The 25,879-nt window shown below is 24.3% G+C and overlaps 1 pseudogene; it reads left to right on the top strand.

Annotated features, from left to right (window-relative positions):
- The window catches only part of LOC115142231 (protein PTHB1-like), a 159,976-nt pseudogene that overhangs the window by 108,791 nt on the left and 25,306 nt on the right, over positions 1-25,879 (top strand).

Raw genomic sequence — 25,879 nt, 5'->3', positions numbered from 1 at the left:
AGACTGGGATAAGGATTGATTGAATATGTCTGTAAATACACCAGCCAGCTGGTCTGTGCATGCTCTGAGGATGCGGCTGGGGATGCCGTCTGGGCCTGCAGCCTTGCGAGGGTTAACATGTTTAAATGTTTTACTCACGTTAGCTGCAGTGAAGGAGAGCCCACAGGTTTTGGTAGCGGGCCGTGTCAGTGGCACTGTATTGTCCTCAAAGCAAGCAAAGAAGTTGTTTAGTTTGTCTGGGATCAAGACCTCATGGTCCGCAACGGGACTGGTTTTCCTTTTGTAGTCCGTGATTGACTGTAGACCCTGCCACATACCTCTCGTGTCTGAGCTGTTGAATTGCGACTCTACTTTGTCTCTATACTGTGACACTTAGCTTGTTTGATTGCCTTGCGGAGGGAATAGCTACACTGTTTGTATTCGGTCTTGTTTCCGGGCACCTTGCCCTGATTAAACTCACTCACTGAATCAGCGTATTCATCAATGTTATTGTCCGACGCTATGCGGAACATATCCCAGTCCATGTGATCGAAGCAATCTTGAAGCGAGGAATCCGATTGGGCGGACTAGCGTTGAACAGACCTGAATACGGGCGCTTCCTGTTTTAGTTTCTGTCTATAGGCTGGGAGCAACAAAATGGAGTCGTGGTCAAATTTTCCGAAAGGAGGGCGGGGAAGGGCTTTGTATGCGTCACGGAAGTTAGAATAACAATGATCCAGGGTTTTGCCAGCCCGGGTCGCACATTCGATATGCTGATCAAATTTAGGGAGCCTTGTTTTCAGATTAGCCTTGTTAACATCCCCAGCTGCAATAAATGCAGCCTCAGGATATGTGGTTTCCAGTTTACATGTGAAATTAAGTTATTTCAGGGCCGTCGATGTGTCTGCTTGGGGGGATATACATGACTGTGATTATGATGGTAGATAATGCGGATAATGCGGTCGGCATTTGATTGTAAAGAATTCTAGGTCAGGTTGAACAAAAGGACTTGAGTTCTTGTATGTTGTTATGATTACACCACGTCTCGTTAATCATAAGGCATACACCCCGCCCTTCTTCTTACCAGAGAGATGTTTGTTTCTGTCGGCGCGATGTGTGAAGAAAACCGGTGGCTGTACCGACTCTGACATATCCTGAGTGAGCAATGTTTCCGAGAAACAAAGAATGTTACAATCTCTGATGTCTCTCTGGAAGGTAACCCTTGCTCGAATTTCGTCTACCTTGTTGTCAAGAGACTGGACATTGGCGAGTGGTATGCTCGGGAGCGGTGCGCGATGTGCCCGTCTACGGAGCCTGACCAGAAGAACGCTCCGTCTGCCCCTTCTGCGGCGCCGTTGTTTTGGGTCACCGGCTGGGATCCGATCCATTGTCCCGGGTGGTGGACAAAACACAGGATCCACTTCGGGAATGTCGTGTTCCTAGTCGTAATATTGCTCTTATATACAATAGTTCCTCCTTACTGTATGTAATAAAACGTAAGATTTCCTGGGCTAACAATGTAATAAATAACACAGAAAAAAACAAAATACTGCATAGTTTTCTAGGAACGCGAAGCGAGGCGGCCATCTCTGTCGGCACCGGAAGACAACACCAAAGCCCTGACCTCAATCCTATAGAAATATTGTGGGCAGAACTGGAAAAGCGTGTGCGAGCAAGGAGGCCTAAACACCTGACTCAGTTACACCAGCTCTGTCAGGAGGAATAGGCCAAAATTCACCCAATTTATTGTTGGCAGCTTGTGGCAGCTACCCGAAACGTTTGACACAAGTTAAACCATTTAAAGGCAATGCTACCAAAGACTAATTGAGTGTATGTAAACTTCTGACCCACTGGGAATGTGATGAAAGAAATAAAAGCTGAAATAAATCATTCTCTCTACTATTATTCAGACATTTTACATTCTTATAATGAGGTGGTGATCCTAACTGACCTAAGACAGGGAATTATTACTAGGATTAAAATGTCAGGAATTGTGAAAACCAGAGTTTAAATGTATTTGGCTGAGGTGTATGTAAACTTCCAACTTCACATGTATGTGCAACAACTAAAATATTAAATTACATGAAATATCTGCCTGTGACAATAAATATTTTGGCTTCGGCATATTTATTGATTTAGTCGGGGGATTTGATTCTGTAGAGATTATTTTGCTTTGCTTGGCTCATAGCATGACATTGTATTTCCAGTCTCTTCTCTTTCCTGGTCTTTAAATGACTTTTCCAGTCAAGTTGAGCATGTCAACTCTGAAGGATTACTGTCCGAACCTTTGTCAGTCCCTGTGGGAGTCCCTCAGTGCTCTATATTAGGCCCCATTCTGTTCTCCATAGTCAAGTTATTTTGCAATCGCAACTGGGATTTCCACAATGTGATTTACATTGTCAGAGGGGAAGTGACCTCATCCACCACCACCAAATTGTAGCACAGCAGCTATTTATTACCAGACAAAAAGACTTATCCATTTCCCCCCAGCCTCTTGTTTTCCTTACCTTCACCTTCTCTTAATCACAAACAAAGATGTCCCTCACACGGCCAAGGTCGTCCTCAGCATGCAGGATGTCCATTATCACTCTACCATATGATTTGGGCCCAGTTCCAAACCCATCACTGTGCCCTTCACTGCCATTCATTTGAAATTGAAATTGAGAAGCCAGGTAGTCTAGCGGTTAAGTAACCGAAAGGTTGCTGGTTCAAATCCCCGAGCCGAGTAGGTGAAAAATCTGTGCCCTTGAGCAAGGCACTTAACCCTAATTGCTCCTGTAAGTCACTCTGGTAAATTATTCATATGTAAATGTATATCCTAATATTGTTACCCAGCTGGTGAAACCTGTACTGTTAGTCCAGTTCAACTTGTTGGGGGTCCTGATAGCCTGTTGATGGTTATTGTTTCAGTGTGAGGTGAGATCTATGTTCTACCTCCTTCTTCCACAATACTCTCCCTTTCTCTTTCTCTCACCTCTACTGCTTTCTCTCCCCCTTATATTTCTCTTGCCATTTCATTCTCCCTTTTCTCTCCCCCCCTCTCTCTCTCTTTCTCTTCTCTCTCGTTATCTCCCCTCCCTCCTACCTGAGTAATGTCAGGTATCTTCCCTGTCATCATCATTACGGGGCTGATTACCTGTCAGTAGAGCTCATTAGAGGCCTATCAGCATGGCGGCAGGGGGACAGCCAGGGACAGCCTCAGCCCCACACAATTCTGTCACTTTTTGTTCTCACTCTTTCTATCACTGTCTATTGTTCTCTGCCATCTTTTCCCATTTCCTACTTTGCTCTCCCTAACCCCCCTCTCTCATATGCTCGAATAACAGAATACCTCATTCACTCACTCACTCACTCACTCACTCACTCACTCACTCACTCACTCACTCACTCACTCACTCACTCACTCACTCACTCACTCACTCACTCACTCACTCACTCACTCACTCTCAGGGTTGGGAGGAGAGTGTGGACGCGGCCGTGTCTCACCTCCTGAGGACCTGTCTGTCTCGCAGCCCTAAGGATCAGGACCTGTCTTCAGCATGCCCAAAGGCTCAGGACCTGTCTGTCTCGCAGCCCTAAGGATCAGGACCTGTCTTCAGCATGCCCAAAGGCTCAGGACCTGTCTGTCTCGCAGCCCTAAGGATCAGGACCTGTCTTCAGCATGCCCAAAGGCTCAGGACCTGTCTGTCTCGCAGCCCTAAGGATCAGGACCTGTCTTCAGCATGCCCAAAGGCTCAGGACCTGTCTGTCTCGCAGCCCTAAGGATCAGGACCTGTCTTCAGCATGCCCAAAGGCACGGTCTGCCTGAAGAAGCACATCACCCTGCTGTGTGACCGCCTGGTCAAGGGGGGACAGCTATTCCTGGCCTCCGAGGCCAACGTACCCATACCATTATGATGCCAGGTGAGAGAGGGGAAGAGTGTGTGTGTGTCTCTCTCTCAATTTGCTATTTTTTCTCTCTCTCTGTATGAGAAAAAGCAGTTTCTCTTCATTAGTGTTCAGTCTAGCCTGTGATGATACCGTTAAACTCCTTCCTCTGAGATGCCTAATGAATCCTGTCCCACTGAGGTGTGTTTGCACGCTCTGTCTGTTGTTCCAGTGTTAACCCCTGGCTGTGAGAATGCCTGGTAAACACTAGTCCCCTGGTAAAGTTGTTATGGTTGGAGAGAAGAGCACATGTCTCAATCATAGCCCTGTTTACACTCTCAGGCCTACAGTGGTGTGTGTGCGCCTGACCACCACCACCCATGGGTCATTGAGTTCTAACAAAAATGTGTGTGTCTGAACATCATTAAGCAGGCCAAATACCTTTTTACCCCCACTCCTTTTATGCGTCTTCCTCCCTCCCCTCTCTCTTCCTCCCTCCTCTCTCACTCTTCCCCCCTCCTCTCTCTCTCTCTTCCTCCCTCCTCTCTCTCTCTTTCCTCCCTCCTCTCTCCCTCCTTCCTCCTCCTTCTCCTCCTCTCTTACTTCCTCCTCCTCTCCTCTCCCTCTCTCTCTCTCTCTCTCTCTCTTCCTCCCTCTCCTCCCCTCTTCTCTCTCTCTTCCTCCCTCCTCTCTCTCTCTCTCTTCCTCCCTCCTCTCTCACTCTTCCCCCCTCCTCTCTCTCTCTCTTCCTCCCTCCTATCTTACTTCCTCCCTCCTCTCTCTCTCTCTCTTCCTCCCTCCTCTCTCTCTCTCTCTTCCTCCCTCCTCTCTCCTCTTCCTCCCTCCTCTCTCACTCTTCCTCCCTCCTCTCTCTCTCTTCCTCCCTCCTCTCTCTCTTCCTCCCTCCTGTCTCTCTTCTCCCTCCTCCTCTCCTCTCTCTCTTCCTCCCTCCTCTCTCTCTCTTCCTCCCTCCTCTCTCTTCTCTCTTCCTCCCCCTCCTCTCTCTCTTCCCTCCCTCCTCTCTCTCTCTTCCTCCCTCCTCTCTCTCTCTCTCTCCCTCCTCCTCTTCCTCCCTCCTCTCTCTCTTCCTCTCTCCTCCCCCCTCCTCTCATCTTCCTCCATCCTTTCTCTTCCTCCCTCTCTCTCTCTTCCTCCCCCTCTCTCTCTTCCCTCCCTCCTCTCTCTCTCTTCCTCCCCCTCTCTCTCTCCCTCTCCCCCTCTCTCTCTTTCCCTCCCCTCTCTCTTCTCCCTCCTCCTCTCTCTCTCCCTCTTACTCTCTCTTCCCCTCCTCCCCTCTCTCTTCTCCTCCCCTCCTTCTCTCTCTTCCTCCCTCCTCTCTCTCTTCCTCCCTTCTCTCTCTCTCTCTCTCTCTCCCTCCTCCCTCACTCTCTCTCTCTCCTCTCCTCCCTCCTCTCTCTCTTCCTCCCTCCTCTCTCTCTCTCTTCCTCCTCTTCTCTCTCTTCCTCCCTCCACTCTCTCTCTTCCTCCTCTCTCTCTCTCTCTCTCTTCCTTCCTCCTCTCTCTCTCTTCCTCCCTCCTCTCTCTTCCTTCCTCCTCTCTCTCTCTTCCTCCCTCTCTCTTCCTCCCTCCTCTCTCTCTTCCTCCCTCCCCTTTCTCTCTTCCTCCCTCCTCTCTCTTCTCTAAATCCTCCTCTCTCTCTTCTTCTCCCTCCTCTCTCTTTCTTCCTCCCTCTCTCTCTCTCTTCCTCCCTCTCTCTCTCTCTTCCTCCCTAATAATATCTCTAATCCTCCCTCTTTCCAAAAAAATTCTTTTCCTCTCTCTCTCTTCCTCCCTCCTCTCTCTCTCTTCCTCCCTCTTCTCTCTTCCTCCCTCCTCTCTCCTCTTCCTCCCTCTCTTTAAAAATAAATCCCTCCTCTCTATCTTCCTCCTCTCTCTCTCTCTCTTCCCTCCCTCCTCTCTCTCTTCCTCCCTCCTCTCTCTCTCTTCCCTCCCTCCTCTCTCACTCTATGTATAATCCTCTCCTAAAAATCTCATCTTCCTCCCTCTCTCTATCTAAATATAAATATGTCAATAATAAAAATAAATAATCTATTCCTCCCTCCTCTCTCTCTCTTTTCCCTCCTCTCTCTCTTCCTCCCTTCTCTCTCTCTTCCTCCCTCTCTCTCACTCTTCCTCCCTCCTCTCTTAAATCTCTCCCTCCTCTCTAATAAATTCCTAATAAATCTGTCTTCCTCCCTCCTCTCTCTCTCTTCCTCCCTCCTCTCTCTCTCTTCCTCCCTCTCCCTCTCTCTCTCAATTCCTCCTCTAAATAATATCTTCCTAATTTAAGTAAATAAATAAATCTCTTCCTCCCTCCTCTCTAATCTTTCCTCCTCTCTCTCTTCCTCCCTCCTCTCTAAAAATTCCTGCCTCCTCTAATCTTAAAAATAATAAATAATTCTCTCTTCCTCCCTCCTCTAAAATATTTAAATAAATAAATATCTATCTCTTCCTCCCTCCTAATAAATATTTCCTCCCTCCTCTCTAATCCTCCCTCAAAAAAATCTTTTCTCTCTAAATAAATATATTTTTTCTCTAAAAATAATAAATAAATATCTCTTTCCAAATAAATAATAAATCTTCTCTAAATCCCTCTCTAATCTTCCTCCCTCCTCTCTCTCTCTTAATCCCTCCTCTCTCTTCCCTCTATAATCCTAAAATCTCTCTCTAATCTAATCTCTCTTCCTCCCTAAATCTCTCATGTTCCTCCCTAAATCTCTCTCTTCCTCCCTCCCTAATAAAATCTTTCCTCCCTCTCTCTAAATCCCTCTCTATCTCTTTCCTCCTCTAAATTTAATCCTCTTCCCTCCATCTCTCTCTCTTCTTCCCTCCCTCCTCTCTTCCTCCCTCTAAAACTTCCTCCTCTAAAAAATAAATCTTAATATGTTTAAATCTCTCTTCCTCCCTCCTCTCTCTCTTCCTCCCTCCTCTCTCTAAATTCCTAATAAAAAATCTCTCTCTTAAAAATCCCTCCTCTAAAAGTTAAAAATTTCTCCCTCCCTCCTCTCTTTCTTCCTCTCCTCTCTCTCTTCCTCCCCCTCTCTCTCTCTCTCTCCCCCCTCCCTCCTCTCTCTTCCAGATTCTCTCTCTTCCTCCCTCCTCTCTCTCTTCCTTATTTTGACGAGGGGTCCTCCCTCCTCTCTCCATCGTTCCTCCTCTCTCTAAATCTTCCTCCTCCCTCTGTCTTAATCTCTCCGACTCTGTCCTCCCTCCTCTCTCTCTCCCTCCTCTCTCACTCTTCCAGACAAAACACCCTCCTCTCTCTCTCTTCCTTCCTCTCTCTCTCTAAAAAAAACACTCCTTATCCTCTCTCTCTTCCTCTAAATCTCTCTTCCTCCCTCCTCTCTCTTCCTCCCTCCTCTAAATCTCTTCCTCCCTCTCTCTCTCTCTTCCTCCTGTTTCTCTCTTCCTCCCCTCCCTCTCTCTCTTCTAAATAATAATAAATATCTCTAATTCCCTCCCTCCCTCTCTCTCCTCTTCCTCCCTCCTCTCTCTCTCTTCCTCCCTCCTCTCTCTCTTCCTCCCTCCCCTCTCTCTCTTCCTCCCTCCTCTCTCTCTTCCTCCCTCCTCTCTCTCTCTTCCTCCCTCTCCTCTCTCTCTTCCTTCCCTCTCTCTCTCTCTTCCTCCCTCCTCTCTCTCTCTTCCTCCCTCCTCTCTAAATCTTCCTCCCTTCTCTCAATATTAATATTAAAAATAAAAATAAATAATAATGTCTCTTCCTCCCTAAATAATAAATCTTCCTCCCTTCCCTCCCTCCTAAATAATAATAAATAATCTTTTTAAATAAATAATAAATAATAATATGTTTTAATAAATATCCTAAATAATAAAAATCCTCTTCTCTCCTTCCTCCCTCATCTCTCTCTTCCTCCCCTCTCTCTCTTCCTCCCTCCTCTCTCTAATAATAATCCTAAAAATCTCTCTCTTCCTAATCCTCTAAATATCTTCCCTCCCTCCTAATATATCTTCTCCTCCTCTAAATCTCTCTTCCTCCCTCCTCTCTCACTCTTCCTCCCTCCTCTCTAATAAATCCTCTCTCTTAATAAAAATAAATAATCTCTTCCTCCCTCCTCTCTTATATTAAAAATAATAATAATAACTCCTCTCTCTCTTCCTCCCTCCTCTCTCTCTAAATATGTCTAATCTCTCTTCCTCCCTCCTCTCTCTCTTCCTCCCTCTCTCTCTCTCCTCTTCCTCTTCCTCCCTCTCTCTCTCTCTCTCCCTCTCTCTCTTCCTCCCTCCTCTCTCTCTCGTCCCTCATTCCCTCCTCCCTCTCTCTATTTCCCCTCCTCTTCACTCTCTCTCTCTCTTCTCCCTCCTCTCTCTTCTTCCCTCCCTCTCCTCTCTCTCTTCCTCCTTCCTCCTCCTCTTCTCTTCCTAATCCTCTCTCACTCTTCCTAATCCTAATATCTCTATTAATAATAATAATCCTCTCTCTTTCCTCCCTCCTAAACTTTCCCTCCCCTCTCTAGGGCCCTCTTAGGTTCCTACCTCTCTCTCTCTTCCTCCCTCCTCTCTCAGGCTCTTCCTCTCTTCCTGTACCAATCTCTTCCTCCTCCTCTCTCTCTCTTCCTCCCTCCTCTCTCTCTCTCCCTCCTCTCTCTCCTCTCTATCTTTCTCCCTCCTCTCTCTCTTCCTCCCTCCTCTCTCTCTCTTCCTCCCTCATCTCTCTTCTTCCTCCCCCTCTCTCCTCTTCCTCCCCTCTCTCTCTCTCTTCCTCCCTCTCTCTTCCTCCTCTCTCTCTTCCTCCCTCCTCTCTCTCTCTTAATCCCTCCTCTCTCTACTCTTCCTCCCTCCTCTCTCTTCTTACTCCCACTCCTCTTCTCCCTCTCCTCCTCTCTCTCTCTCTCCTCCCCTCTAAAAATCTATTCCTAATAATAATATTTAAATAATAATCCTCTTCTCCCTTCTCTCTCTCTAAATATCTATCCCTCCCCCTCCTCAATTGTCTACAGAAGATTATTTCTCTAATCTTCCTCCTTTAAATCTCTCTCTTCCAGTCCTCTCTCTCTCTTCCTCCCTCCCTCTACTAAGTTGATCCCTCCTCTCTCTCTTCTTCCTCCTCTCTCTCTCTCTTCCTCCCTCTCTTTTCTCCTCTCGTCTCCTCCTCTCTCTCTCTCTTCCTCCCTCTCTCTCTCTCTCCCTCCTCTCTAATCTGTCCCTCCTAATCCTCTCTCTCTTCTCCAGACCTCTCTCTCCCCCCTCCCTCTGATCTCTCTTCCTATATCCTCTCTAATCTTCCTGACCTCTCTCTCTCTCCCTCCCTCCTCACTCTAATAATCCTTATCCTCTCCTTCTTCCTCCTCCTCCTCTCTTTCCTCCCTCCTCTGTCTCTTTGTATCCCTCCTTTCTCTCTCTTCCTCCCTCCTCTCTCTCTCTTCCTCCCTCTGTCTCTCTCTCCCCTATATTATCTCTCAAAATCTTCCTCCCTCTCTCTCTAGTCTTCTCTCTCTTACTCTGGTCTCTTCTCTTCCTCCCTCCTCTCTCTATCTTCCTCCCTCCTCTGTCTCTCTTCCTCCCCCTCTCGGCTCTTTCCTCCCTCCTCTCTCATCTTCCTCCCTCCTCCTCCTCTTCCTCCCTCCTCTCTCTCTCTCTTCCTCCCTCCTTCATTTCTTCTACCTCAGGTCTAATCTTCCCTCCTCTCTCGTCTTCCTCCCTCCTCTCTCCACTCTTCCTCCCTCCTCTCTCTTCTCTCTTCATTCCTCTCTCTCTCTTCCTCCCTCCTCACTCTCTCTCTTCCTCCCTCCTCTCTCCTATCTCTTCCTCCCTCTCTCTTATCCTCTAATAAAAATCTTCCTCCCTCCTTCTCTCCTTCCTCCCTCCTCTAAAAATCCTCTTCCCCTCCCCTCTCTCTCTTCCTCCCTCCTCTCTAATAAATCCTCTCTGAAATAAATCTTCCTCCTCCTCTCTCTCTCTTCTCTCCTCTAAATCTCCTCTCTTCCTAAAAAAAATCCCTCTCTCTTCCTCCCTCCTCTCTCTCTTCCTCCCTCCTAATCTTCTATTCCTCTCCTCTCTCTCTCTTCCTCCCTAAATCTCTCTCTTCCTCCCTAAATCTCTTTCTCTCTTCCTCCCTCCTCTCTCTCTCTTCCTCCCTCCTCTCTCTCTCTAATCCCTCTCTCTCGTTGTCTTCTCCCTCCTCTCTCTCTCTTCCTCCCTGTCTCTCTCTTCCTCCCTCCTCTCTCTTTCTTCTCTCTCCTTCCTAATAATCTCTATTCTTAATAATAATAATAAATAATAATCACTGACTCTCCATCTCTCTAATCCTCCCTCCTTTCTCGATCCTCCCTCCCCTATAAATGTTTTCCTGATAATTGTTCATAAATAAAAATGGCTAACGAATAAATATCCTCACTGGTCTTCTGACTGATGTTTTTCCTCCTCCCTCTCACTACCTATTCTCACTCTCTCTCTTCCTCCCTCCTCTCTCTCTTAATCCCTCCTCTCTCTCTTCCCTCCTCTCTAACATCTTCTCTCTTCCTCTAAAAAAATCTCTCTACTCCCTCCTCTTCTCTCTCTGTCCTCCTAACTCTCTATCTGGAACAAACTCCTCTCACTGACGCCATCTCTCTTTCTCTCTTCTGATTAATCCCTCTTCTCTGAACTTTAATAATAACACAAATAATAATAATATTCTCTGATAAAAATAAATTCTCAACTCTGACTGACTTAAATAATCTTCCTAATATTAATATGTTTCCCCTAAATAATAATAATATTCTGTAAATAAAAATAATAAATAATATTCTCAATAATATGATTAATCTGTCTCAATGAAACTTCTCCCTCCTCTCAATAAATATTCCTCCCTCCCTCTCTCTCTCTTCCTCCCTCCTAATAATAACTCACTCCTCCTCCTAATATAATAATAATAATAACTAATAATATTTTTAACTAAATATTAATAATATGTTTAACAATAAATAATCTATGTTTAAAATAATAATAATATTCTATGTTTCCTCAATAAATAATGACTTCTTCTCTAACTCTTCCTTCATATTCTCCTAATAAAAACTTAATAACTATGTTTCTCTGACTAATAAATACTAATGTTAATAAATCTCTCAAATATCAATAATCCCTCCTCTCTCCTCTATAATCTATCCACTAAATAATCTCTCTCTATTAACCTAATAATATCTGTTCCCTCCAAATCCTAATTCATCTCTATTCCCTCCAAATCTCTGTCCTCTTCTTCCCTCCAATCATCTCTCTATTCCTCCCTCCTCTCTCTTCTCTCCCTCCTCTCTCCCCTTCCTCCCTCCTCTCTCTCTCTTCCTCCCTCCTCTCTCTCTCTTCCTCCCTCCTCTCTCTTTCCTCCCTCCTCTCAATAACTCTTCCTCCCTCTCTCTCTCTCAGTCCTCCTCTCCTCAACTCTCTCTTCCTCCCTCCTCTCTCTTTCCCTCCCTCCTCTCTCAACAACACCTCCTCTCTCTCACCTCCCTCCTCTCTCTCTCTTCCTCCCTCCTCTTGTGGTTGAATATCTTCCTCCCTCCTCTCTCTCTTCCTCCCCTCTTTCTCTCTCTCTCTTCCTCCTCCTCTCTTTCTCCCTCCTCTCTATTCCTCCCTCTCTCTCATCTCTCCTCCCTCTCCCTCTCCTCCTCTCTCTCTTCCTCCCTCCTCAATAATAAATATTCAATAATATGTTAAATAAATAATAAATAAATAATAAATATGTAAATAAAATAAATAAATATGTTTAAAATAAAAATAAATAATTAATAAAAATATATTTTCATAAATAATAAATATATATAAATAAAAATAAATAATAATATGTTATAATAAATAAATAAATATGTTTGGACAAAAAATAATAAATAAATGTTTCAGTATTGATAATGTAAATAAACAAATAAATATAAATCAAAAATATAATAAATATTAAAAAAAAATAATACTCATTTTAAATATATATGTTATTAAATAAATATTAATCCCCCCTCTCTCCCCATTCTCATTTTATGTCATAAATAATAATAATAATTTAAATCAATAATAATAATATGTTTCCACTCTTCAATAACAATATTCTATTCTCCCTAAATAAATAATCAATAATGTTTAAATAATAATATGTCTTTCTCAATAAAAATAAATATTCTCATCCCTCAAAAATTCCTCCTCCCTCATTCTCCCCTCCTAAAAATAACCCTCTGTGTGTCTCAATAAATATGTTTAAAATAATAAATGTTTAATAAATATAAATATCTATTAAATAAAAATGTAAATGGCAATAAATTCTAATAAATGTAAATAAAATATAAATAAAATCTGTTTTGGTAAATAATAAATAATAATATTCTCCTCCCTAAAAATAAATAATAATTTACTAATAAAAATAAATCTAAAAAAAGTCTCCAATGTGAAATAAGCTCTGTAAAAATCAAAAATAAATCTCTTCTCCTCCCCCCTCTCATCCTCTTCATTCTCACTCCCTCTCTCTTCTCTCTCTCCCCTTCTCTCTGTTTAATCTGTCTAAATCTATGTCTCTCTCTCTCAATAATAAATAATAAAATGTCTAAAAATCTCTGTAAATAATGTCTAATAAAATAAATCTTCTCTCTGTAATCCCTCTGTTTAAAAATAAATAAATGTCCCTCTCTCCTCTCTCTCTTTCTCTAAATAAAACCCTCTCTTCCTCCCTCCTCTCTCTATTTTAAATCCTAAAAATAATAAATAAATGTTTAAAATAAAATAAATATCTAAATAAATAAAAAATATAACACCTAATATCCTCAAATTCTGTCCCTAATAAAGCCTTTTTCCTAATAAATAACAAATCCTAACCAATAAAATAAATAAAAATAATATGTAAATATTCTCAATAAATAATATCGCTAATAAATAAAATAATAAAAATAAAAAATAATAAAAAAAATAATAATAAATAATAAATAATATGTTTATGTAAATAAATCTAATATAATAATTCGCTCTAAATAATCCCTTAAAATAATAATATGTAAAAAATAATAAATAATAAAAAAATAAATAATAAATATGTAAAATAAATAATAATAATATTTAAATAATAATAAATAAAAACAATATAAATAATAAAAATATATAATATGTTTTAATAAATAATAAATAATAATAAAAATAAAAATAATAAATATGTTATGTTTTAAAATAAGTAAATATATATTCCATCTTAATAATATCTGTAATAAATAATAATAAATAATAAATAATAAATTTAAATAAATAAATAATAAATAAAAATAAAAATATTTATAATATGTAAATAAATAATAAAAATAATGAATAATAATAATATCTGTAAGATAATATAATATAATAATTCATGTTAATAAAAAATAATAATAAATAAAATGTAAATAATGTAAATCTCTTCCTAATAATAATAAATAATAATAAAAAAAATAAATAATAAAATATGTAATAAAAATAATAAATAAATAAAATAATATGTAATAAATATAAATAAATATAATATTTTGGGTAATAATAAAAATATGGCTAATAATAATAATAATATTAATAAATATAATAATAATTCTCCCCTATAATAAATAAATAATAAAATAAAAAATAATAATCATAATAATAAAAATAATAATAAATAAATAAATATCTTCCTCCCCCTCTCTTCTTCCTAAATAATAATAAATAATAAATCTCTATGTTTCCTAAAATAATAATAATAATAAATATCTTTAATAAATAATAAATATAAATCTCTTCTAAATAAATATATCTCCGCTCCTAATAATAATATATGTTTAAACATGTAAATAATAAAATAATTAATAATATAAATAATAATATTTAAATAAAAATAAACAAAATAATAATATGTTTAATGTCTAATAATATATGTAAATAAAATAATAAATATGTAAATAATATAAAAATAAAAATAATAATATTATTCCTGTAAAAAATAATAATAACATGTAAATAAACTAAAAATAATAAAAAAATAAAATAAATTTGTTTAAATAAATAAATAATAATAAATAATAATAAATAATAATAATAATAAATATAATAAATAATAAATAAAATAATAATAATAATAAAATAAATAAATAAATAAATAAAATAAAATAATATATTAAATAAATAATAATAATAAAAATAATAATGTTTTAATAATTGTTTAAATAATAAAATAATATTTAAAAATAAATAATAATAATAATATAAATAATAATAAATAATAATAATAATAAATAATTTAATAATAATAATAAAATAAATAATAATAAATAATAAATAAATTAATAAATAATAATAAATAATAAATAAATATAATAATAATAAATAATAAATAAAAATAAATAATTAAATAATAATAATAATAAATAAATTTAATAAAATAAATAATAAATAATATTTAAAATAAATAAATAATAATAAATATGTTTAATAAATAATATGTTATATCTATCCTTCTCTTAAATAATATAATAATAAAAATAAACTAATAATAATAAATATGTTTAAAATAATAATAATATATAATATAATAATAATAATAATAAATAATATAAATATATAATAAATAAATATATAAAATAAATATAAATATTATGTAAATAATAATAAAAAATGTTTAAATAAATAAATAATGTTTTTAAAAAATAAATAATAAATATAAAATGTTTTATAAATAAATAAATAAAAAATAAATAATAATAATTTATAATAATAAATATAATAATAATATGTTAATAATAATAATAATAATAATAATATAATAATAAATATATAATAAAAATAATAAATATATAATAAAATGTTTAAATAATATCTATAATAAATATTTAATAACTAATAAAATAATATTAATAAATAATAATATATAAATAATGTATAAATAATAATAAATAATAAAAATATAATAAAAATAATAATAATATGTTAAATAAAAAAATAAATAATTCCTAATGAAATAAATAATAATATGTAATTTAATAAATAAATAAATAATATATAATAAATAAATAATAAATAAATGTTAATAGTCATAAATAAATAATAATAATTTTTAAATAAATAATAATAATAATAAATGTTATAGCCCTATAAAATATAATCTTAATCCTAATCTCTGTAAATATCTATAATAATAATAATAAATGAATAATAATAATAAATAAATAATAATAAATATAATTATATAATAAATAATATCCTTATGTAAATATATTCGCTATATGTCCTAATGTAGGCATTGTTCTCTCCTAATAAATAATAATAATAAAATATGTTAAAATATAAATATAATATTTAATAATAAAAATAAATAAATAAAAATAATAAATAATAAATAATATATATAAATAATAATAATCAATCATTAAATAATAATAATAATAAATAATAATAAAAATAAATAATATAATAAATAAATAATAATCTTTAATAATAATAATAATAATATCTTATCTAATCCATGTAAATAAATATGTTTATAAAAATAAATAATATTAATAATTTAATAAAAATAAATATAATGTTTAAAAATATATAATATGTAATATAAATATAATAATAATAATGTAAATAATATAATAATCTTGTCATAATGTCATCAATATGTTTTATAATAATAAATAATAAGTTTATAAATATCTAATAATAATAATAATATATATATATAATCTCTAATGTTAATAATAATGTTAATAAATAATATTATAATCGGATAATAATATCTAATAAATAAATAATAAATAAATAATAATATTATAATAAATATATAAAATTTAATCTAAATATGTAATAAAAAAATAATAATCTATGTTTTAATAATAATAAATAAATCATAATAATGTAATATAAATATGTTTTAATATAAATAAATATTCTGTCCTAAATAAAAATAATAATAATATAATAAATAAATAATATAATAATAAATAAATAATAATATGTAATAAATAATAATAATAAATAAATAATAATAATAATAATAATAAATTGCCAATAATAATAAATAATAAAATAATAAATAATAATAATAAATATATATATAAATAAATATATAATAATAATAATATAATAATAATAATAATAATAATAATAATATAATAAATAATATATAATATATATATAATAAATATAATATAATATGCTTCTAATAATAATAATAGTAATAATAAAATAAATAAAATAAATAATAAATATAAATAATAAATTATATAATATAATATGTTTAATAATAATAATAATAATAATAATATCTAAATGTAAATATAATGGTGCTTAAGAAATAAATAAATAAAATAATATAATAAAACATATGTTGTTTAAATAATAAAATAATATTAATAAATAAAATGTCTTTATAATAATAATAATAATAAAGTGTAATATAATAATATGTTTGTAATAATAAATAATAAATATGTTTCTAAATAAATATGTTTATAATAATAATAAATAATATAATAATATAGCAATAATAATAATAAATAATAATAATAATAATATAATAATAATAAATAATAAATATTAATAAATAATAATAATAATAATAATGTAAATAATAATAATGTAAATATCTAATAATATATCTCTCCCTAATAATAATAAATGTTTAATAATAATAATATGTTGTAAAATAATAATAATAATAAATAATAATAATAATAAAATATATTCAATAAATCCTAATATAATAAATAAAAATATGGTAAATAATAATAATAATAATAATAATAATAATAATAATATATAATATCTCACTAAAATAATAATATTAATAAATAATAATAATAAAAATAATATAATAATAATATAATAATAAATAATATCTATATTAATAAAATAAATAATAATAATAATAATAATATTTAAAATAAAAATAATAATTAAATAAAATGTAATAAATAATAATCTAATAATATAATAAATAATAATATTTAAATATAAATAATATATAATAAATAATAATAATATATATAAATATAATAAAAATAATAATAAAAATAAAATATAATAAATAATAAATAAAAATTAAATAAATAAAATAATATTAAAAATAAATAATGAATAAGTATGATAATGTTTAGTAATAATATAATAAATAATAATAAATATGTTATTAGGAAAATAATAATAATAATATGTATTAAATAATAATAAATAATATTATATATGTAATATTAATAAATGTATGTTTAAATCATGTAATGTAAATATAATAAATAAATAAATAATAATCAATAATAATAAAATAATAAATTTAAATAATAATGTAATGTTTAATAATAATAATAAATAATAATAAGTGTAAATAATAAATATATTGTATTAATATGTAATATGAATAAATATTTTAATAATAAATATAATATTGAATAATAATAATAAATAATATGTAATAAATAAATAATAATAATAAATAAATAATAAAAAATTTTAAATTATATTATCCTTATAATAAATAATATAATAATAAATAATAATAATGTTTAAATATCTAATAATATTAATAAATAATAATAATATTATTAATAATAATAATAATAATAATATGTTAAGTAATAATGCAAAATCTGGATGTAATAATAAAATAATAATCTAATATATATAATAATAAAATAATAATAATAATAATAATAATAATAATACAATATAATTAATATCTCTATTTGTAATAAAAATATTAATATGTATTAAATAAATAATTTAATATATATAATAAATAAGTAATATAATAATAATATCCCATTAATAATAATAATAATAAGATATATAATAAATGTAATAATAATAATATAATATAAAAAAATAAATAATAATATAATATAATATGTTATAAATCTATATAAATAATAATAATAATAATTTTAAATAATAAAATAATAAATATAGTATGTAAATAAATAAATATGTAAATATAAATAATAATAATAATAAATGTTATGTAAATATAATTCAATATGCCTAATTGTCTGTCCCTAATATGTAAATATAAATCCTAATAATAAATAATAATAAATATGTCTGTAATAAATATTAAATCTTTTATGTAATAAATAATAAATAAATCTAATAATAATAAATAATAATAAATATCATGTCTAAAAATAAAATCTGTAATAAAAATAAAATATATGTAATATAATAAATAAATTCTAATATAATAGTCCTATCTCTAAATAAATAAATAATATGTCTAAATAATCTAATCTATGTAATGAATAAATAATAATAAATAATAAATATGTAATAATATTTAAATAAATATAAAATAATAATTATAATTCTAATAAATATAATAATATATATAATAAATGTTTATATTCTCAATTTAAAATAATAAAGTATTTCCTGGAAATAATAATATAATGTTTAAATGAAAAATATGTAAAATATTTTCCGTGTGTTTAAAATAAATAATAATAATATTTTAATGTAAATAATAAATAATATTAAAATAAATAATAATAATAATAAATATAAATAATGTTAATAAATAAATTTCTCTAAATAATAAAAATAAATAAATAATAAATAATAATAATAATAAAATAATAATAAATAATATTAATAAATATAAAATAATAATAATGTAAATAAAAATGTCAAAATAAAAATAAATAAAATAATAATAATAATAATATTCCAGTAATAATAATAAATGTAATATAAGGCTCCCCTAATAATAAATTGTAATATATAATGTTTTTCTCAATAAATAAATAAATAAAGAAAAATATAATAAATCTCTTTGAATAATAATAATAATAATAAAAATAAGACATTTGTTTTGCTAAATAAATATGAAATGTTTTGGGTAAATAATAATAAATAATTTTTAATAACCTAAATAATACAATAAATAAATAATAATAAATTATAATAAATATAATATAATAAATAATAATAATAATAAAAATAATAATAATAATAATAATATAATAATAATAATAATAATAATAATATTTAAAAAAATAATATAATAATAATAATAATAAAATAATATTAATGTAAATAATAAATAATAATCTAAATATGTATAAATATATGTAATAATAATAATTAATATGTAAATAATAAATAATATGTTAATAATAATAAATAATAATAAAAATATAATAATAAATAATAATAATAATAATAATAATATTAATAAATAATATAATAATAATAATAATAAATAATAATAATAATATGTTTTAATGTATTAATAATAAATATATAATAATAATAATAATAAAAATAATAATAATATAATATTAATAATAAATAATAAATGTTTAATAAAAAATAAATAATAAAAATAATAATAATAAATAATAATAAATGTATATAATAATATAATAATAATAATATAATATAATAAAATGTATTTAAATATTAATAATAATAATAAATAATAATATGTTTAATAAAAATAATAATATGTTTTAAATATAATATATAAATAAATAATAATAATAATTTTCCATAAATAATAATCTGTCAATAATCTTCGCTCTAAATAATAAATATGTTATCTGTCTCTCTCTAATAATAAATATTAAATCCTCCTTAAATATGTTTATAATAAATCCTATAATAATAAATATCTCTTAAATAATATAAGTAATAAAATAATATAAATAAATATGTTTAAATAATAAAAAAATATATAATAATAATAATAATAATAAATAATAATCTTTATTTAAATAATAATAAATAAGTAATAATAAATAAATGTATAATAATAATATTTATAATAAATAAATAAATAATGTTTAAATAATAAATATAATATTTTAATAAATAAATAATAATAATAAATATTATAAATATAATAAATAAATAAATATATATAATATAATAAATATAATAATAATAATAAATGTTTTAATAATAAATGTTTTTAATAAATAAATAATAAAATAAATAATATGTAATATATAATAAATATTAATATGTTTCGTAAATAAATAATAATAATATATAATAAATAATAAATAAATGTAAATAATATCTTCAATAAATAAATATAATATGTAATAAAAATAATAATAATAAATAATAATATAATAATAATAATATAATCTAAATATAATAAATAATAAATAATATGTTAATATAATAATAAATAATAAATAATATGTTTTAAATAAATAATAAATAATAAATGTTGTTCTAAATAATCTATAATAATAAAAATAAATAAATGTTTATCTATATTAAATGTAAAATATTAAATAATAAATAATAAAAATAATGTATAAATAATATCAATATAATAATAATAAATAAATAATAATAATAAAATATGTAATAAATAAATAATAAATAATTAATAATCTCTCGTATAATAATAAAATGTTGTTTCCTAAATAATAATGTAATAAATAAATAAATAAATAAATAAATATAATAATAATAATCAATATTTTAAAATAATCCTCCCTCCTAATAATATGTATAATAAATAATAAATAAAATAATAATAATAATAAATAATAATCTTAATAATAAATAATAATGTAATAATATAAATAATAATAATAATAAATAAAAATAATAATTGTCCCTTCTCTAATATAATAATAATAATGTTAAATAATAAATAATAATAATAATAATAAAAATAATAATTATCTGTAAATAATAATAATAATATTTGTAATCATATGAATAAAAAATATTTCTAAATAATAATAATAATAAAAAAAAATATAAATAATAATGTTGTCATGTAAATAAATAATAATATGTAAATATGTTAAAATAAATAATAATAATATAAATAAATAATATGTAAATAAATAATAAATAATAATAAATATGTAATTAAAAAATAAATAATAATAATAATAATAATATTAATAATAAAATAATAAAAATATAATGTTTCCTCTAATAATAATAAAAATAATAAATATGTAATAATAATAAATAATAAATAATAATATAATCATAATAATAATAATAATAATATATAATAATAATAATAATAAATAATAATAATAATTTTTAAATAATAATAAAAATGTTCCCCCTAATAATAATAATATGTTTTAATAATAAATAATAAATAATAATTATAATATGTAAATAAATATGTAAATATTAATAAATAATAATAATATATAATAATAATAATATTAAATAATAAAATATAATAAATAATAATAAAATAATAATAATAAAAATAAATAATAATAATAATAATAATATTAATAATAATAAATAAAATAATAATAATAATTTAAATAATAATAATAAATGTTTAATATAATTAATAATAAATATAAATTAAATAAATAAATATTAATAATAATATTTCTCTAAATAATATAATATATAATAAAAATAAATAATAATAATAAATAATAAAATAAAAATAAAATTTTAATAATAATAAATATAAATATATATAATAAATAATAAATATAAATAAAATAAATAATAATAATATAATAATAATAATAAATGTAATAATAATAATAATAATAAATAATAAATAAATAAATAAATAATAATATGTTTAATAAATAATAATATAATAAAATAATAATAATAATATAATATAAATAATAATAATAATAATAATAATATATAATAATAATAATGTAATAATAATAAAATAATAATAAATAATAATAAATAATATAATAAATAATAATAAAATAATAATAATAATAATAATAAATAAAAATAATAATAATAATAATAAATTATAATAATAATAAATAATAAATAATAAATAATATCATATAAATAAATAATAAAATAATATAATAAATAATCTCAATATGTAAATAATATGTTCTCTAATAATAAATAAATATAAATAATAAATAATAATAATAATAATAATTTAATAAATAAATAATAAATAAATATAAGTAATAAATCTGTAATATAAATAAATAAAAATAATAAAATAATATTTTATATGTAATAATAAATAATAATATCATCAAAAATAATTTAATAATAATATTTAATATAATAATAAATAAATAAATAATAAAATAAATAATAATAATAATAAAAAATAAATAATAATAATAATAAATAATAATATTGTAATATCATAATAAAATAATAATAATATGTTTAATAAATATATAATAAAAAATAATATTAATAAATAAATAAATAATAATAAATAAATAATAATAATAATAATAAATAAAATATAATAATAATAATATAATAATATATAAATAAATAAATAATAATAATAAATAATAATAAAATAATAATAATAAATAAAATAATAAATAATAATAAAATAATAAATAATAAATAATAAATAAATAAATGTTAAAATAATATAAATAATAATATAATAATAAATAAAATAATATGTAATAAATAAATAATATATGTAATAATAAATAAATAATAATAATATATAATAAATAATAATAAATAATAATATGTTAAATAAATAATAAATAATAATAATAAATAATCCCTAATAAATAATATATAATAATTAAATAATATAAATTTCCTAATGTAATAAATAATAATAAATAAATAATAAATAAATAATGTTATATAATCATAATAAATAAATATGTATTTAATAAAATAATAAATAAAATAATAAAATAATATAATAATAAATAATAAAAAATATGTTTTATAATAATAAATAATATATTTAATAAATAATATAATAATGTTATAATAATATAAATAATAAATAAATATTTAATAAAAAATAATAATAATAATAATAAATATAATAATAATATATATATTAATAAAAATAATAATAAATAATAAATAAATAAATAATTATATAAATAAATAATAAATAATAATATGTTTAAATAATAAATAATAATGTAAATATATAATAAATAATAATATGTTAATAAATAATAAATAATATAATAAATAATAATATATAATAAATAAATATAATATAATAAATATTAATAATAAATAATAATTTTTAATAATATCTAAATAAATAAATAATATATTCCTCTCCTAATAATAATATGTTGTCTAAATAAAAATAATGTCTTTAATCTATAAAATAAATGTATAAACTAAATAATAAATAAATAACTCATCATCTAATAAATATTTATCTTTTATATAAAAATAAATAATAAATAATAATAATCTTAATAATATATCTATAATATTGTCTAATAAATATTTCTCTAATAAATAATATAATAAATAATAATAAATCATATGTAAATAAATAAAAATTTAATCAAATCTTAGTTAAAATAAATAATATCATTTCATAATAATAATATATTAAATAATAAATAAATAAAATATATAATAATAAATAATAATAATATGTAATAATAAATAATATATAATAATAAATAAATAATAATATAATAATAATAATATAAATAATCAATCTATGTAAATAATAATAAATAAATAATCATCCTTTGTCAAAATAAATAATAATGTTATCTTGTAATCATAAATAATAAATAATATAAATCTGTAAATAATCTAAAATATCTAAAATAAATATAGTATTGTAAATATTTATAATGTCCTCATAATATGTTGTATTATCTAATATATTTAATAAAAATAAATAAATAATATATTAAATAAATAAATAATAATAAAATAAATAAATAAATAAATAATAATAATAATAATATAATAATATAATAATAATATAAATAAATAATAATAAATATGTTTAATAAATAATAAATCATCATATTAATAATAATCTTATAATAATAAATAATAATAATAAATATTATTTAAATATAATCCATCATAATAATAAATAATCTATCTTCATTAATAATATATAATAAATAATAATAATATGTTAATAAATAAATAAATAAATGTTTTGTGTAAAAATAATAATATGTTTTAATAAATAATCATAATATGTAATAAATAATAATATAATATGTAATATCTCCTATTTTAATAATAATAATAAATGTTTTCTAAATAAATAAATATGTTTAAATAATTAAATAATAAAAATTTAATAAATAAATAATAATAATAAATAATAATAATAAATAAAATAAAAATATCATAATATAAATAAATATAAATGTTCTATAAAAATATAAATAATAATAAATAATGTCATAATCAATAAATAATAAATAATGTTTCCCAATAAAAATAAATAATAATAAATAATAAAATAATAATAATAAATAATAATAATAAATAAATAAATAATATATTAATAAATAAAAATAATGTTCAAATAAAATAAATAATAAATAAATAATAATAAAATATAATATAATAAATAAATAAAAAATAATAAATAAATAATAATAATAAATAAATAAATAAATAAAAAAAATAATAATTTAAATAAATATAATAAATAAATAATAATATGTTTTATGTTAAATAATAATAATAATAAAAAATAATAAATAAATAATATAAATAATAATAATAATAATAAATAAATAAATAATAATAAATAATATAATAATAAATAATAATAAATAAATCTAATAATAATAATATAAATAAATAATAATAATGTTTAATAAATAATAAATAAAAAATATGTCTAAATAATAATAAATAAAATATAAATAAATAATAAATAATAATAATGTAAATAAATAAATAATAAAATAAAAATAATAATAATAATAATTCTCATAAATAATAATAATGTTAATAAATAATAATAATAAATAATAATAATAAATAATAATATGTTAATAATAAATAATAATAAAAATAATAAATAATAATCCGTTTGTTTAATAAAATAATAATATATATATAAATAAATAAAATAAAATAAATATAATAAATAAATATTAATAATATCATAAAATAAAATATATAAATAATATGTAATAATAATAAATTTATATAATAATAATATAATATGTAATAATAATAAATAATATCATATAATATAAAAAATAAATAAATAAATAAATAAAATAAAAATGTTAATAATGTTTAAATAATAAATAAAATCCTGTAAATATCTAATAATAAAATGTTTGGTAAATAATAAATAAATAAATGTTCCTAATTAATATAAATAAATAATATATATATATAAATAATATAAATATAATAATAAATAATATAATCCTATAAATAATAAAATAAATAATAATAATAATAAATAAATAATAATAATAATTAAATAAATAATAAATAAATATAAATAAATAATAATAATTTTCCCTAAAAATATAAATAAATAATAAATAAAATAAATATTTAAATAAATAATAAATAAATAAATAATAATAATAAATAAAAATATAATAATAAAATATATTCTTTATAATAATAAATATATGTAAAATAAAATAAATAAATAATAATATTTAATAAATAATAATAATAATAATAAATATGTAAATAAATAAAAATAATAAATATGTAAATAAAAAATGTTTAATATAATAAATAAATAAAATAATAATATATAATAAATAAATAAATAATAATATAATAAATATGTAATAATAATAATAATAATAATAAATGTCATAAATAATAAATAATAAAAATAATATAATAATAAATAATATTTAATAAATAAATAATTAAATATAAAATAAATAAAATAATGTATTAATAATAAATAAATAAATAAATAAATAAATAATATAATATTTAAATAAGTAATAAATAATAAATAATAAATGTTTTAATAAATAATAATAAATATGTTTTTAAAAATAATATATAATAAATAAATGTAATAAAAATAATAATAATAATTTATAATAAATAATATATAATTAAATCTTTATGTCCTAAATAAAAATAATATAATGTTTCCTAATAAATAAAAAATAATAATTTATCTAATAAATAATATAATAATAGTATTTAATAAATAAATTTAAATATAATAAATATGTAATAATAATAATAATAATAATATGTAATAAATAATATATGACAATAAATCTTTTAATAATAATATAAATATCAATTAAAAATAAATAATAAAACATCCATGTAAAATAATAATAAATATTTTAATAAATAATAATAATAATAAATAAATAATATAATAATGAATAATAATAATGTTAAATAAATCCTCCAATAATAAAATATAATG

The sequence above is a fragment of the Oncorhynchus nerka genome, linkage group LG14 (genome assembly GCF_034236695.1).
Source record: "Oncorhynchus nerka isolate Pitt River linkage group LG14, Oner_Uvic_2.0, whole genome shotgun sequence".
Lineage (NCBI taxonomy): Eukaryota > Metazoa > Chordata > Actinopteri > Salmoniformes > Salmonidae > Oncorhynchus > Oncorhynchus nerka.
The sequence above is the reverse complement of the archived record's forward strand: the minus strand, read 5'-3'. Positions and strand labels throughout refer to the sequence as shown.